This window comes from Eleutherodactylus coqui, chromosome 2 (genome assembly GCF_035609145.1).
Source record: "Eleutherodactylus coqui strain aEleCoq1 chromosome 2, aEleCoq1.hap1, whole genome shotgun sequence".
Lineage (NCBI taxonomy): Eukaryota > Metazoa > Chordata > Amphibia > Anura > Eleutherodactylidae > Eleutherodactylus > Eleutherodactylus coqui.
In genome coordinates, this window is record NC_089838.1 from 325,277,027 (window position 1) to 325,294,983 (window position 17,957).

Genomic DNA, 17,957 nt, shown 5'->3' on the forward strand with positions numbered 1-17,957 from the left:
TGTTTTTCGCGGGGTGGTTTGCCATTGCCTTCCCCAGTCATCTTCTTACCCCCCAGCACTCTAGCTTCATTAAAACAAACACTAGTTCTGATATACATATATTGTGAAGCACAGAGAGAGTAGGCTTCAGATGGCCAGTTAGTAGTTGGTTAGAGTGTGGTTCTAATAATGCCCAAGGCCGTGGGTTTGAACCCTGAATCTGTTTTCTATCTACACATATTATGGCCAATTCTTCCACCACTTACATAGAATGTATTAGTATTTGTTGTATTACATGAATGTCTTTTTGCCGGTGGGATCTCCAGAACATAACATAGGTACAAGAAACAAAACATGAAAGATACAAAGCTGAGATACACTCGTACTGTACAACAAAAGCAATGTCTTTGAAAATGTGGTCCCTTTAACCCCTCAATGCTACAGGACCTACAGTTACATCCTGCAGGTTCGGGGCATGTGTAAAGGGGGATCGTGGGTGAACCATGCTCCATACAATGCCGGTGTCGGCTGTTTTTTTTACAGCCCATTACAGCTCTGATAAGCCGCACTGCTCATCACAGCTGTTAACCCTTTAAATGCTGCTTTCAATTCTGACAGCAGCATTTAAATGCCGTGATTGATGTTCGGATGTCCCATATAACCCCTCACAACCTTCTGAAAGGCCACAGGGCTGCCATTGCGGAGTGCCTATCAAGCCATGCCCATGACACAGCTTGATAGAAAGCCTGTCATATCATGATATGTGACAGGCATTCACAGCATACCAAGTTCTTGTCTAGAGATGAGCGAACGCGTTCGTCCGAGCTTGATATTCGTGCGAATATTAGGGTGTTCGGGATGTTCGTTATTCGTGACGAACACCATGCGGTGTTCTGGTTACTTTCACTTCCTTCCCTGAGACGTTAGCGCGCTTTTCTGGCCAATTGAAAGACAGGGAAGGCATTACAACTTCCCCCTGTGACGTTCAAGCCCTATACCACCCCCCTGCTGTGAGTGGCTGGGAAGATCAGATGTCACCCGAATATAAAAGTCGGCCCCTCCCGCGGCTCGCCTCAGATGCGGTGTGAGTTAGATGAGGGACAGTGCTGTTTATACCGGAGCTGCTGTAGGGAAAGAATTGGTAGTTAGTGTAGGCTTCAAGACCCCCCAAAGGTCCTTATTAGGGCCACTGATAGCTGTGTGTTGGCTGCTGTTAGCAGTGGGATTTTTTTTTTTTTCTCAAAATCGCCTCTGCAGACCGTTGCACCTGGCATTAGGGACAGAAGTGCTGCATAGGCAGGGAGAGTGTTAGGAGTGAGTGTAGCCTTCAAGAACCTCAACGGTCCTTTCTAGGGCCATATTTATCCGTGTGCAGTACTGTTCAGGCTGCTGTTGGCTGTGCTGCATTTTTTTTGGGCTTCTCAAAATCGCCTCTGCAGAGCATTCCACCCTCCATTGATACTGCAGGGAAAGAATTGTATAGGCAGGGCCACAACACAGTTATTATTCATAGAATATACGCAGTGCTGCCTGTTGGTGGGAAAAAACTGAAAACAAATCTATTTGTCCAGCCTGTGTCCGTCCTTACGCCTGTGGACACGTGTGAGCTGCGTGAAAAACATTGCTAAATCATACGCAGCCAGCTACGCTTTACTGCTGGGTTCGCCATTTGCTTTCCTTAATTGGGAAAAAAAAATACCTGCTCTCCAAGAGTTATAATAACTCTGCTACCCTCACGTTCTGTGACACATAAGCAGGGACACAGCGCAGTTATTAAACTTCGCAGGTTCATTGAATATACGCAGTGCTGCCTGTTGGTGGGAAAAAACTGAAAACAAATCTATTTGTCCAGCCTGTGTCCGTCCTTACGCCTGTGTAGACGTGTGAGCTGCGTGAAAAACATTGCTAAATCATACGCAGCCAGCTACGCTTTACTGCTGGGTTCGCCATTTGCTTTCCTTAATTGGGAAAAAAAAATACCTGCTCTCCAAGAGTTATAATAACTCTGCTACCCTCACGTTCTGTGACACATAAGCAGGGACACAGCGCAGTTATTAAACTTCGCAGGTTCATTGAATATACGCAGTGCTGCCTGTTGGTGGGAAAAAACTGAAAACAAATCTATTTGTCCAGCCTGTGTCCGTCCTTACGCCTGTGTAGACGTGTGAGCTGCGTGAAAAACATTGCTAAATCATACGCACCCAGCTACGCTTTACTGCTGGGTTCGCCATTTGCTTTCCTTAATTGGGAAAAAAAATACCTGCTCTCCAAGAGTTATAATAACTCTGCTACCCTCACGTTCTGTGACACATAAGCAGGGACACAGCGCAGTTATTAAACTTCGCAGGTTCATTGAATATACGCAGTGCTGCCTGTTGGTGGGAAAAAACTGAAAACAAATCTATTTGTCCAGCCTGTGTCCGTCCTTACGCCTGTGTAGACGTGTGAGCTGCGTGAAAAACATTGCTAAATCATACGCACCCAGCTACGCTTTACTGCTGGGTTCGCCATTTGCTTTCCTTAATTGGGAAAAAAAATACCTGCTCTCCAAGAGTTATAATAACTCTGCTACCCTCACGTTCTGTGACACATAAGCAGGGACACAGCGCAGTTATTAAACTTCGCAGGTTCATTGAATATACGCAGTGCTGCCTGTTGGTGGGAAAAAACTGAAAACAAATCTATTTGTCCAGCCTGTGTCCGTCCTTACGCCTGTGTAGACGTGTGAGCTGCGTGAAAAACATTGCTAAATCATACGCACCCAGCTACGCTTTACTGCTGGGTTCGCCATTTGCTTTCCTTAATTGGGAAAAAAAATACCTGCTCTCCAAGAGTTATAATAACTCTGCTACCCTCACGTTCTGTGACACATAAGCAGGGACACAGCGCAGTTATTAAACTTCGCAGGTTCATTGAATATACGCAGTGCTGCCTGTTGGTGGGAAAAAACTGAAAACAAATCTATTTGTCCAGCCTGTGTCCGTCCTTACGCCTGTGTAGACGTGTGAGCTGCGTGAAAAACATTGCTAAATCATACGCAGCCAGCTACGCTTTACTGCTGGGTTCGCCATTTGCTTTCCTTAATTGGGAAAAAAAAATACCTGCTCTCCAAGAGTTATAATAACTCTGCTACCCTCACGTTCTGTGACACATAAGCAGGGACACAGCGCAGTTATTAAACTTCGCAGGTTCATTGAATATACGCAGTGCTGCCTGTTGGTGGGAAAAAACTGAAAACAAATCTATTTGTCCAGCCTGTGTCCGTCCTTACGCCTGTGTAGACGTGTGAGCTGCGTGAAAAACATTGCTAAATCATACGCACCCAGCTACGCTTTACTGCTGGGTTCGCCATTTGCTTTCCTTAATTGGGAAAAAAAATACCTGCTCTCCAAGAGTTATAATAACTCTGCTACCCTCACGTTCTGTGACACATAAGCAGGGACACAGCACAGTTATTAAACTTAGATAATTCATTCACTAGAGGCAGTGGGGCCTTTCGTTTTCCAAAAAGGGCAAAAATTATATTTGGCCTGCAGTCTTGCGCCAATTTATTTCCTGCCTGGGAAATCTAATCACTGGTAATACAGCATGCTGAGGGGTAGGGGTAAGCCTAGAGGACGTGGACGTGGACGTGGCCGAGGACGCGGAGGGCCAAGTGAGGGTGTGGGCACAGGCCAAGCTCCTGATCCAGGTGTGTCGCAGCTGTCTGCTGCGCGATTAGGAGAGAGGCACGTTTCTGGCGTCCCCACATTCATCGCCCAATTAATGGGTCCACGCGGGAGACGGTTATTAGAAAATGAGCAGTGTGAGCAGGTCCTGTCCTGGATGGCAGAAAGTGCTTCGAGCAACCTATCGTCTACCCGCAGTTCTGCGCCGTCCACTGCTGCCAATCCGAATCCTCTGTCTGCTGCTCCTCCTTCCTCCCAGCCTCCTCAGTCCACTACAATGACACCTGCTCAGGAGCGGGAACACTCCCAGGAACTGTTCTCGGGCCCCTGCTTAGATTGGGCAGCAGCGGTTCCTCTCCCACCAGAGGAGTTTATCGTCACTGATGCCCAACCATTCGAAAGTTCCCGGGGTCCGGGGGAAGAGGCTGGGGACTTCCGCCAACTGTCTCAACAACTTTCTGTGGGTGAGGAGGACGATGACGATCAGACACAGTTGTCTTGCAGTGAGGTAGTAGTAAGGGCAGTAAGTCCCAGGGAGCAGCGCACAGAGGATTCGGAGGAAGAGCAGCAGGACGATGAGGTGACTGACCCCACCTGGTGTGCAACGCTTACTCAGGAGGACAGGTCTTCAGAGGGGGAGTCAAGGGCATCAGCAGGGCAGGTTGCAAGAGGCAGTGCGGTGGCCAGGGGTAGAGGCAGGGCCAGACCGAATAATCCACCAAGTGTTTCCCAAAGCGCCCCCTCGCGCCATGCCACCCTGCGTAGGCCGAGGTGCTCTAAGGTCTGGCAGTTTTTCACAGAGACGCCTGACGACCGACGAACAGTGGTGTGCAACCTTTGTCGCGCAAAGCTCAGCCGGGGAGCCAACACCAACAGCCTCACCACCACCACCATGCGCAGACATATGATGGCCAAGCACCCCGCAAGGTGGGACAAAGGCCGTTCACCGTCTCCGGTTTGCACCCCTGCCTCTCCCCCTGTGCCCCAACCTGCCACTGAGATGCAACCCCCCTCTCAGGACACAGGCACTACCGCCTCATGGCCTGCACCCACACCCTCATCTCCGCTGTCCTCGGCCCCATCCAGCAGTGTAGTTCAGCGCACCGTTCAGCCGTCGCTTGCGCAAGTGTTCGAGCGCAAGCGCAAGTACGCCGCCACGCACCCGCACGCTCAAACGTTAACCGTCCGCATCGCAAAATTCATCAGCCTTGAGATGCTGCCGTATAGGGTTGTGGAAACGGAGTCCTTCAAAAGTATCATGGAGGCGGCGGCCCCGCGCTACTCAGTTCCCAGTCGCCACTACTTTTCCCGATGTGCCGTCCCAGCCCTGCACGACCACGTCTCCCGCAACATTGTGCGCGCCCTCACCAACGCGGTTACTGCCACGGTCCACTTAACTACGGACACGTGGACAAGCACAGGCGGGCAGGGCCACTACATCTCCCTGACGGCACATTGGGTGAATTTAGTGGAGGCTGGGACAGAGTCAGAGCCTGGGACCGCTCACGTCCTACCCACCCCCAGAATTGCGGGCCCCAGCTCGGTGCTGGTATCTGCGGAGGTGTATGCTTCCTCCACTAAAGCACCCTCCTCCTCCTCCTCCTCCTCTGTCTCACAATCAAGATGTGTTAGCAGCAGCATGTCGCCAGCAGTCGGTGTCGCGCGGTGTGGCAGCACAGCGGTGGGCAAGCGTCAGCAGGCCGTGCTGAAACTACTCAGCTTAGGCGATAAGAGGCACACGGCCCACGAACTGCTGCAGGGTCTGACACAGCAGACCGACCGCTGGCTTGCGCCGCTGAGCCTCCAACCGGGCATGGTCGTGTGTGACAACGGCCGTAACCTGGTGGCGGCTCTGCAGCTTGGCAGCCTCACGCACGTGCCATGCCTGGCCCACGTCTTTAATTTGGTGGTTCAGCGGTTTCTGAAAAGCTACCCACGCTTGTCAGACCTGCTCGTAAAGGCGCGCCGGCTCTGCGCACATTTCCGCAAGTCCCACACGGACGCTGCCACCCTGCGCACCCTGCAACATCACTTTAAGCTGCCAGTGCACCGACTGCTGTGCGACGTGCCCACACGGTGGAACTCTACGCTCCACATGTTGGCCAGGCTCTATGAACAACGGAGAGCTATAGTCGAATACCAACTCCAACATGGGCGGCGCAGTGGGAGTCAGCCTCCTCAATTCCTTTCAGAAGAGTGGGCCTGGTTGGCAGACATCTGCCATGTCCTTGGTAATTTTGAGGAGTCTACCCAGGTGGTGAGCGGCGATGCTACAATCATTAGCGTCACCATTCCTCTGCTATGCATCTTGAGAAATTCCCTGCAAACCATAAAGGCAGCTGCTTTGCGCTCGGAAACGGGGGCGGGGGAAGACAGTATGCCGCTGGATAGTCAGGGCACCCTCCTGTCTATTTCTCAGCGCGTACAGGAGGAGGAGGAGGAGCATGAGGAGGATGAGGAGGAGGGGGAAGAGACAGCTTGGCCCGCTGCTGACGGTACACCGGCTGATTGCCTGTCATCCTTTCAGCGTGTATGGCCTGAGGAGGAGGAGGAGGAGGAGGAGGATCCTGAAAGTGATCTTCCTAGTGAAGACAGCCATGTGTTGCGTACAGGTACCCTGGCACACATGGCTGACTTCATGTTAGGATGCCTTTCTCGTGACCCTCGCGTTGCACGCATTCTGGCCACGACGGATTACTGGGTGTACACACTGCTCGATCCACGGTATAAGGAGAACCTGCCCACTCTGATTCCCGAAGAGGAAAGGGGTTCGAGAGTGTTGCTATACCACAGGACCCTTGCGGACAAGCTGATGGTAAAATTCCCAGCCGACAGCGCTAGTGGCAGAAGGCGCAGTTCCGAGGGCCATGTTGCAGGGGATGTGCGTAGATCGAGCAGCATGTACATCCCAGGCAGTGCAACAGTCTTTAAGGGCCTGGCCAGCTTTATGGCTCCCCACCAAGACTGTGTCACCGCTCCCCAGTCACGGCTGAGTCGGCGGGAGCACTGCAAAAGGATGGTGAGGGAGTACGTAGCGGATCGCACGACCATCCTTGGTGACGCCTCTGCCCCCTACAACTACTGGGTGTCGAAGCTGGACACGTGGCCTGAACTAGCCCTGTATGCCCTTGAGGTGCTTGCTTGTCCTGCGGCTAGCGTGTTGTCGGAGAGGGTGTTTAGTGCGGCTGGGGGAATCATCACAGATAAGCGTAGCCGCTTGTCAACCGACAGTGCCGACAGGCTAACACTCATCAAGATGAACAAAGGCTGGATTTCCCCAGACTTCTGTTCTCCACCAGCGGACAGCAGCGATACGTAAGCAATACGTAGGCTGCACCCGCGGATGGAAGCTACGTTCTCTCTCACCATCCAAAACGGGGACATTTCTGCTTCATCAATCTGTGTCTAATATTCCTCCTCCTCCTCCTCCTGCTCCACCTCCTGAAACCTCACGTAATCACGCTGAACGGGCAATTTTTCTTAGGGCCACAAGGCTCACTCAAATAATTTTTCAGAACAATTTTTATAAGTTTCAATGCGCTTAAAAGCATTGGAACTTTAACTTGAACCAATTTTTCGTTACACTGGGCTGCCTCCAGGCCTAGTTACCACTTAAGCCACATTAACCAAAGCGATTAATGGGTTTCACCTGCCCTCTTGGCTGGCCATGGCCAATTTTTGGGATGTACATTAGTACTGTTGATACAGCAATTTGTGTGGGCCCTCGCCTACAGTGTAATCAAATTAATTTTTAGCCCACCTGCATTACAGCTGACGTTACCTCAGCTGTGTTGGGCAATGCAATGGGATATTTTTGTGTACCGCCGGTGGGTTCCAGGGAGCCACCCATGCTGTAGGTGCACACTGAGTTTTTAATACATCTGTACACTTCTAAAGAACCCGTCTGACCGGGGCATGCAGTGTGGGCCGAAGCCCACCTGTATTACGCACGACATTACTACCTCAGCTGTGTTGGGCAATGCAATGGGATATTTCTATGTACCGCCGGTGGCTTCCTGGCACCCACCCAGGCAGTGGGTCCACAGGGAGTTAAACCTACATGTGTCCACTTGTAAAGAATCCCAGTCTGACTGGGGCATGCAGTGTGGGCCGAAGCACACCTGTATTACGCACGACATTACTACCTCAGCTGTGTTGGGCAATGCAATGGGATATTTCTATGTACCGCCGGTGGCTTCCTGGCACCCACCCAGGCAGTGGGTCCACAGGGAGTTAAACCTACATGTGTCCACTTGTAAAGAATCCCAGTCTGACTGGGGCATGCAGTGTGGGCCGAAGCCCACCTGTATTACGCACGACATTACTACCTCAGCTGTGTTGGGCAATGCAATGGGATATTTTTGTGTACCGCCGGTGGGTTCCAGGGAGCCACCCATGCTGTGGGTCGACAGGGACTTCACAATAGGGAGTTGTACCTGCCTGTGTCTATGAATTAAAAAGCCCGGTCTGACTGGGGCATGCAGACACCTTGACAGAATGAATAGTGTGTGGCACATAGGTTCCCCATTGCTATGCCCACGTGTGCAGCTCCAGATGGCGGTGGCACAGGATTCTATTTCTCATTGCTTCTGTACAGCATTGTGGGCTATCGCTCCGCCACTTTTAAAGAGGGTCGCTGCCTAGCCGTGCCAACCTCTGCAGTGTATGCCTGCGGTCCCTCGTCATGGCAGACGCAATTCTAAATAGACATGAGCGTGGTGTGGCATGAGGGCAGCTGAAGGCTGCGCAGGGACACTTTGGTGTGCGCTGTGGGGGGGAGGGGGTGCGGTTGGGCAGCATGTAACTCAGGAGAAGTGGCAGTGGAGTGTCATGCAGGCAGTGATTGTGCTTTGTTGGAGGTAGTGTGGTGCTTAGCAAAGGTATGCCATGCTAATGAGCGCTTTTCAGAAGTAAAAGTTGTTGGGAGGGGGGGGGGGCCCACTCTTGCCGCTATTGTGGCTTAATAGTGGGACCTGTGAACTTAGGATGCAGCCCAACATGTAGCCCCTCGCCTGCCCTATCCGTCACTGTGTCATTCCCATCACTTTCCTGAATTGCCCAGATTTTCACACATGAAAACCTTAGCGAGCATCGGCAAAATACAAAAATGTTCTGGTCGCCCATTGACTTCAATGGGGTTCGTTGTTCGAAACGAACCCTCGAGCATCACGGGAAGTTCGTTACGAATAACGAACACCCGAACATTTTGGTGTTCGCTCATCTCTATTCTTGTCCCTTAAAGGGGCTAAAAATGAGTTTAAAATGTTTTACTAATTATTAAAAAAATGAAAGGTAATAAAAACGTAGAAAAAAAAACTTTTACCATATTTATAATAAAAACCGCATGGTGAACATCGTCAGAAAAAAAAAAAAGAACGCCAGAATTGCACTTTTTTTTAGTCACCCTGTCTCCAAGAAAAAATGCTATAAAAAAAAAACTATCAAAAAGCCTTATGTATTAAAAAATGGTACCAAAAGAAACTAGCAGACGTCCCTCAAAAAATGAGACCTCACACAACCCAACTGTCAATGAAAAAATTAGTTAACAGGTTAGCATTTTTCTTGCAGTATATACACAGTAGAAACAAGACGGACCCAAAGGTGGCGGAATTTGTGTTTTTTTTTCCATTTCACTCCACTTTGAATTTTAAAAAAGTTTTTCCGTACATTATATGGTACAGTAAATAGTAATATCAAAACATACAACTCATCCTGCAAAAAACATCTACGTCGATGGATAAATAAAGAATTACAATTTTGTTAAAAGGGTCGAAGAAAAAACTGAAAATGAGAAGAAAAAAGTTTAAGTAGTAAGAGGTTTGGTTCCCTCTAAAGGAGCTCCTTCATTCTGGAAGAACCTTATTGTTTCTGTGGTAATCTGCAACGGAAAGTAATTTATATATATATATATTAGCAAGATAGGAAGCATTCTCAATAGAAAGCTGAGTTGTGTTACAATTGTCTGCACCAAAGGAGCTACATGAAAGTTGATTAGTAATAATCTGCTGTCAGACATTCGTTCCTCCAACCTCCCACCACCACCACTGAAATTCAATCAATATAGAATGTAGAGCATTAAGATCTAGAAGTTGGCGGTGTTCCCACTGTCCATCAGAAAATAGAGACCAGCATTGCCCAGCTAATTATAGACCAATCGTGCTCCTGAATGCGGACACAAAAATGTATTCAAATTATTTTGACCCTAGCTGACCCCTTGAGTTCCCTGAGATCAGTGGCAAAGATTACCTCTCTATTTAGCAAGGCCTCCTACTACAAACTAAAAATAAGCAAGTCCCAAATTCTAGCCATAAATGTTGGCAGGTCTTTGAGGAAAGATATCCAAAAAGAATTTTCCTTTCAGTGTCTCACCACGTTTCCCTATCTGGGTATAAAGCTATGTTACCCAGCAATCCAGAATAGTTTCTTCTAACTTAAACCTCCTCCTTACCTCCATTCAGGAAGAACTAGGCTTGCTGTGGCGTCAGCACTAGAGATGAGCGAACGTGTCCGTAACGGACACATCCGCACCCGGACACCGGCTTTAGCGAACACTGGAGTGTTCGCGCGTAAGTGTCCGGGTGCCGCCGGGGGGCGGGGAGATGCGCGGCGGCGCGGGCGGCAGTAGCGGGGAACAGGGGGGAGCCCTCTCTCTCTCCCTCTCCCCCCCACTCCCCGCCGCACCCCCCCGCGCTGCCACGGCGGCCCCCGAGCTTTTTCGCCCGAACACCGAGGTGTTCGCAAAGTTCGGTGTTCGGGCGAAAAAGGGGCGGGGCCGAACGTGTTCGCTCATCTCTAGTCAGCACTCATTCAGTCGTTTAGACGACTGTCAACCCATGTGAATGGGACATAACACAATGCTGGCTGGGAAGAGAGAATGTAGAAGATTATGGACTACTGGGGGAGGGGAAGAGGGGAGCATGCAGTTAACAAAGCCACTACACAGATGTGAACACAGCCGAAGGTTTTCTGCATAACTATCCAATAATCCAAAATATCTCATAGCCTGCCAGTTACCAGTGGCCATCTTTGGACTCATGCTATTCTATCAGAGTCTTTTAAAGTATGGTAGTAGGGATAAAATGTAGGTTGGAGGTAAATATTTAATTCATGATACCCTACCTAAGTCTTACCAAGGTTCCATGGTGTAATGGTTAGCACTCTGGACTCTGAATCCAGCGATCCGAGTTCAAATCTCGGTGGGACCTACTTTTTATTTTTTTTCCTTAATTTACACTCATAATATCGCTGAACTAAAAACCGCTTTCTAAGCATCAAACATCGCATAAAGAGTTATGGAGGTGAAGATTAAAGAAAGGGTTGTGAAACAATAGTATCAGCTATATCCCACTGTGAACTCCTGATAAGGCTGATCATTGTCTTTCAGCATGCTTAACGAAAACTACACGATGTAAGTGCAATTAGACACAACAATTATCACTCAAAAGACGGCTTTGAACGATTTTTGCGTCGAAAAGGGCCTTAAGACTATGGCTGGTTGGGAGGAGAAATAATGCACAAAGCTATGGACTACTGGAGTAGTGTAAGATAAGATGCAAGACTATGGACAGAAGGTAGAAATGTGCAGGAAGACCAATGCGAAACTAGATAAAGGGAAGGAGAGTACCAAGCAACAGTTCATGCATACTACACAGTATGGTATTAGTATAGTTATAAATATCTAGGCCTGTCATGTGGGAGTAAGGGCTCTCCTGCACGCGTGAGTTTTTGCACGCGTTTTGTACTGCATATTTTATGTGCGCAAAAGGAACACAAACAGAAAGGATGATGTCTGAACTGGGCAAACCCATAGGAAACACCCATGGAACAGTCACATGACCACCCAGGAACCATTTTCTGGAGCTTTACTGCATTGTTGTGAGAGTTCTGAGGTAGCCGTTGTCTTGAGGTGATGTCTTTTGAGGATGAGTTGCTTTTTGTTTGGTTACTATATCCCACTTTTGGACAGCCATGTCCGATGCTAGAGAAACAATGCTGGACAGCTGAGAGGAAAGGAAAATGACCCTATTATTATCAAGGGGGCCCATCTGGCGCTGTTTGGTACCGTTCAAAGACAGATCGATTCAGCCAGGGGACGCCCCTTGCCTGCTCCCATAACAGAGCAGAAAACCATAATTATCAATTAAAGATTTGTGTAATGGCTGGTTTCTGACATATGGAAGCAGGTCCTGGTCTATAAGACATGGTGGACAACTGGCTTTGTGATGGTCAAAACAAGTTTGTGTTGCTATGTTTAGGTGTATGTGGCATGTATCTCTGTTGGTAAGGAACATGACGGTCACCATAATACAGCTGAGGGTCTGAATGACTGGGCCCGTACCCTGGTCTTTGGCTCTGAGCTCGATCGAGATCTGCATTTTGGTGGCGCACATGGCACCAGTGGTCCAAGACTGAAAATAGGGAGGGAGGAAGTGAAGGGAGACATGGCCCTACTAGAGTCATCCTGTATGCCTGAATAGGCATGGGAAATTGAGGTAAAATGTTGCATAGGTTCCTCACCATAGATCGATTAGATGCATCCACCTAGTCCTTGTTTTGCCTGGAGTCAAGCAGCTCCCGGACTCTGTTCTGCACTTGAGGAGTAGCTCCCGCAGCTGCCACCTGCATAGCAGCTGTAGATGGCTACATACGCTTTCTTGAGCCCTGTTTTGCAGGTGTCATGGTAGGACTAGGCGGTGCTGTGGACTGGGCCGATGTCTTAAGTTGCTCTTCTAGTGGCTTAGAATGATGGGGCTCTGCTGGTGATGACACAAGTTCCATCAGACTCCTGACTGGCCTCAAGGTGGTTAATGGAAAAATAGTTTTTTTAATTATGCATTTGTGGTGTTTTTTGTAAGTAGAAACGCACTACTGATAAACCTACGGTGCAGATCTACAGTTCTCGCCAGAAATCTGAGTTGCAAGAGATGCACATATGGCCTTTTTTTTTGGGTACCCGTTCCACTGTGCTGCTCTATATATGCCTGGCAGGACTGATCTTGAGTGCTTCTGCACTTAGTCTTTATTTCTTCAGGGCTCCTACCCACTTGCGTTTGTGCTTTGCGATTTTTGTGCGATGCGTTTTTAACATTAGAAAGTCCAATTGACATTTTTAAAGGTGAATTTATAAAAAAACAAACCTGCGCACCCTGTCACCACATTTACAACACACAGAAAATATAGATTTTTTTGGCTTTACTAAAATGTTTTGGAGCCACTTGGTTATTCTCCACATTGTCAAAATATCGAAAATCATCCAACAACACAACTGTGTAATTTTGCACACATGTGCACACATCACATTATCATCAATTTACATTTCTCCTTGGAGTCAGTGTGACCACCTAACACGGGTCAGGATATTTACATGCTGTCAAAAAGGACATCAGCAGATGCAAAAATGAACCTCTAAATCCAACATTAGTGATAATGCAGCCGCTCCGACTGGCTTCAACTCGAAAAATTAGCCACTACCCACATTACATGGAATGGTGTGCGCTCCCAGTTACGCTCTGTATGAAGTTTAACGCATCCATCACGTAATGGTACGCCATCAGGGCTCTTTCACAAGGGCATATATTTCATTAGTATTTTGTAAGCTAAAACCAGGAGAAGAACTTACAGAGGAAAGGAGAATGGAAAGTTTTCCATTTCTTCCGTATTTTGGACCCGCTCCTGGCTCACAAAATACCGATTAAAAATACGCCCGTGTGAAAGAGCCCTAAAAGACATAAAAAAATGCATTTACACAAAAAAACTTTTTTTATGCACTCATAGGCACAAAAACACAAATGTCCACTTCCAAAGCTTTTTGTTTTGCAATGTCCTGTTGCAGGAAGCCGCACAGCAGGCAACATTTCAGAGGCTTGGCCCTTCCCAAACCTATCTTGTAATCAGATGAGTTTGAATCCCATATAACTGGTTTTCCCTCCATCAGGACAATAGTTTCCCCTATTTATAGGAGACATGATACCGCCTTGTCTGGACAAACTCCTGAGTGACTGCCAACAACAACCTGTTTTCTTTTTCCTCCCAGTCTCTTAGCAACCTGCGTGAAAAGTGCAGTTAATGCGCTGGCAGTTGCATACACACTGCATTTTTTATGTACCCATTCACTTCTATAGGAAAATTATGCGCAAAATGCTTACGTAATAACACTCCCCACCAAAAAAAACATGCTAGTGTGAGGGGTAGAATTTCAAAATATTGTAGTTTAGTACAGCATATTACACAAGCGCAAAAAGGATCAAGAGACACAAGAGACACCAGTGACAATTGGTGAATCCCACTGATGTAATAGGTTTCGTCAGCTGCCACCACTGTGTGACATTTATTGGGAACAGAGCTACAGTCAACGAAGCCTCTACACAGATGGCCACTGATAACCGATAGCCTGTCAGTTATCGGTGGCCATTAGAGATGAGCGAGCGTACTCAGCCACGCCCCTTTTTCGCCCGAGCGCCGCGATTTTTGAGTACTTCCGTACTCGGGCGAAAAGATTCGGGGGGCGCCGTGGGTGAGTGGGGGGTTGCTGTGGAGAGTGGGGGGGGGGGAGAGGGCTCCCCCCTGTTCCCCGCAGCTACCCACGGCTCCGCCACGCCGCCCCCCGAATCTTTTCACCCGAGTACGGAAGTTCTTGAAAATCGCGGTGCTCGATCAAGTAATTACTCGAAACGAGTAGGTTCGCTCATCTCTAGTGGCCATCTTTGTACCCATTCTATCCTAACAGGGTTTTTTGGTGTAACGGTTAGCACTCTGGACTCTGAATCCAGTGATCTGCGTTCAGATTTCAGTGGGATCTATTTTTTTGATTTCTCTTTGAATTACACTCATATTTGTTGCTGCTCATTTTTTACAGTATTTAGTGCTGCATTGTGAATGCCGTACTAAATGCTATAAAATGTCTCTATTGATTTCACTGGGGTTCTCAGCCTCGTGTTTGAATGCTCTCTGTTCTATTTTTAGGGATTTAAGCATTCAGTACTGAACGACTGCTGCTTACAGTGAATGGAGGCGGGTGGGGGGGGGGGGAGCGCTCCCCCTGCCGCCCTGCTAGCCACACTGTTAGCACTCCAGCGATACGCTCTCCTGTAACAGCACAGGTGTGACACGTGTCCCATGTAAATCGGCCTTAAGGAGGGCCTTTAAATATTATACTGTAAGGGGGAACTCTAGATATGTACACCAGCATGTGGGAAGCAATTCACTCAGAATGTGTAGCTGACTGCTTGGAGGGTTTTGGATGGTCTTGGTATCCTGCACTCTGGATGTGGAGATGTAACTAGAATACAGCTGAGTAGTTTAACATCACTAATAAATGTATTTAATCTTGGCAACTAAAAACATCATTTGGCTGCAAACTTTTTTAGTGTAGGAGACAATGGCTCCTAGGTAATTTTTAAATCTGTAGACGTGCATTCTATCAATGGCTTTTCACATGTGAGGTTTCTAGAACAGAACACAGTGACAAACATCAAGACCAACGTAACATTGAAAAGAAGTACTAAGACAAATCCAGGCTGCACTCATGTCCTGTATGAGAAAACCTTATTTGTGAGGATGCTGTCCCTTTAAAAGTGAAATGTAACACCAAGCACTCATAGCAATTCCTCGTTAGTATAGTGGTAAGTATCCCCGCCTGTCACGCGGGAGACCGGGGTTCGATTCCCCGACGGGGAGGCTCTTCTTTTATCCTCACAGGATCTGGTTGTTTACATGATAATCTGAACTATCGGCACGATCAGAAACATACTCAATACAAACTGAGCTGCGTTACTATTACCTAATATTTCCTCTTGTTTAATCTATACCAAACGAGTTACATGAAAGTTGATTATTACCAAACGTCTGCTGGCAGACGTTCCTTCATACAACCTCCGTCCACAGCCGGCGCAGTGAAACTATTTTATAATCAATATAAAATGTATAAAGTAAAGGTTGTAAGTTAGGCTGCTTTCACATTATCCATCACACGATCAAAAACATACTCAATACAAAACTGAGCTGCATTACAATTTCCAATTAATATGTACCAAAGGAGCTACATGAAAGTTGATTACTAAAAATCTGCTGGCAGACATTCCTTCATACAAGCTCTGTCCACAGCCGGCGCAGGGAAACTATTCTATATTCAATATAAAATGTATAAAGTTTCAAGTTGTAAGTTGTGCTGCTTTCACATTGTCCATCACACAATAAAGACCAGGGCAAAGTGTTGGATCAGTCACACAACACAGATGATCGGTGGATGCCTCTAACTTATAATGGGTTTTTTTCAGGTTCCACCACAGTGGGACATTTTAATAAGAAAAACAGAGCAGCAAGCAGTTGACAAAAACTCTGAAAAAATTTGAAAATAACCTAAAGTGTTATGCATAACTATTCAATAAGCCACAATATTACATAATCTGTCAGTTCTCAGTGGACATCCATGGACCCATTCTATTCTATTAATGTCTTTTGCCTGGTTGGGTCTCCAGAACTGAACAATCCTAATAAAAGGGAGGAAAAGAAAAGCAATTCCTCTGAAGAGAAGACCCAGGATTAAAATAGTCTTTAGTCATATTTTTGATACATGATGCATAGTCGGTCTTGGTTCAGTGGCGTAATGATTAAGATTCTCAGTAATCGGAGTTCAAATCTTGGTCGGACTTTCTTTTCATTTGTCCTTGACTTACACTCATATGTGTCATCGAAATAGAACCAGCTTTCTATACATCAAATATTGCACAAAGACTCATTTAATAGTATACCTTCAATTCACCAATAATTCAGCGGCACCACAATCAAATCCCATTCAGGGAGAGCAGACTCTTCACACAGTACTGCATGCTCTGTACAGAGATCCGGACAGCAGGATCCAAAGTTTAACAGTCCATATAATGCAATGACAGAGCAGCAGTTGAGGTATTCAATTTAATCTATACTCACACAGTATAGATTGAAGTGAATACACCTCTACTGCTGCTCTGGCATTGCGTTATATGGTCATTTAATAGTATATTTAGGGTAAATATTGTTGACCATAATGCGTATAACATATAAACTATTTTGGGGACTTTGATGTGAGTTTACCAAATTTTGGCCTCTTTTTGCTGAACATACTCACCACAGACCCTCTATTACCTAGTTGGATAGTTTGGCTGCTCTATTCCGGACAGTTTAGAGAGGGTAGTGTATAATGAGAGGAGGAGTATTAAGTAATAAGTTACAGTAATTATTAATGAAGCAGCACAAAAAGAAGAGTTTTTGTGATTTCTATAAAAAAGGACGGAGAAGTCCCATGAGCATACACGTGGGTAAAGATTGTGAAAGGAAACATAGGGTCTGTGGACATGCTACCAGGGCAATGGGAATATAACTTTTGGATTCAAATCCTTGTCTATTTTACTGATAAAGAATATATAAAGTAACACAATAAGAGATATGAACCTTTCATTTTTACAGAAATGCAACACCTGATAGCCTGCAACCACTTACTCGACCCATTTGGTATCCGTTCACATGTGCAGAGTGTTTGTTTGCAGTCACTCCTCCTCAATCTGGACTGGGTCGAGTGAGTGGCTGCACTATTGGTCTGCATTAAACAAGTAGCTCCTCCATATCACAGTTTGGCTCTCTGCATTCTACTAGGGTGTACAGCGATTGAGCCTGGCCTGCAGTCTAACAGGTGTTGGATTTTTCTCTTCCTTTTCAGGAAACTAATTAGTCAACACCAGGGACTAATTAGTCTACTGTGTCGGTTAAAAACTGGAGCAGGTGTATCCCGCGCTAATGTGAACGGAGCCAACAGCGCAAAAGAGTACAATAAGCAGTGTGGTTACCCTTGCAAGAACACGTGATAGCGCTCCATTCAGAGCGCAATCATGTCACCCCCTCACAAGTATATCTGTAGATACGCTCTGCGCATGAGCCCTGAAGCCTGCTACATTTCTTTCTAAGGCCTTATTCACAAGACCATATATATACAGCTATTGTAGCTGCATTCAAAAATCATGACCATCCAAAGCAATGGATTCCGATATATTTATTCAGATGAAGAATAGCACATCAGCGACGGAAAACGGCAACCGATTTATATGGCTTGTGAAAAGATAGGTCTTGATTTACCTTTTGCCGAAATACGCTGGCAGCTTCCATAAACTTCTTTGGGAGCTAAAAAAAAAAGGAAGAGAGAGGGATTTTTCCAACACTAGGAAAAGACAGCTGGGTCTATTTAAGCATTAGTGATCATTCCAAGGATTTCTGCCAAAGGAGGGATTTCCGCGCAGCAGCATATTTTATTGCCATCACGCGGCAGCCGCCCATGTTAAT

The 17,957-nt window shown here is 47.0% G+C and overlaps 2 non-coding genes across 2 annotated transcripts; both read left to right on the forward strand.

Annotated features, from left to right (window-relative positions):
* The first annotated feature begins 10,780 nt into the window (after positions 1 to 10,780).
* TRNAQ-CUG (transfer RNA glutamine (anticodon CUG)) lies at positions 10,781 to 10,852 on the forward strand. Its single transcript has one exon. It is a non-coding gene; the product is annotated as a tRNA-Gln (tRNA).
* Positions 10,853 to 15,251: 4,399 nt separating this feature from the next.
* On the forward strand, positions 15,252 to 15,323 carry TRNAD-GUC (transfer RNA aspartic acid (anticodon GUC)). The gene has a single exon. It is a non-coding gene; the product is annotated as a tRNA-Asp (tRNA).
* Positions 15,324 to 17,957: the final 2,634 nt, after the last annotated feature.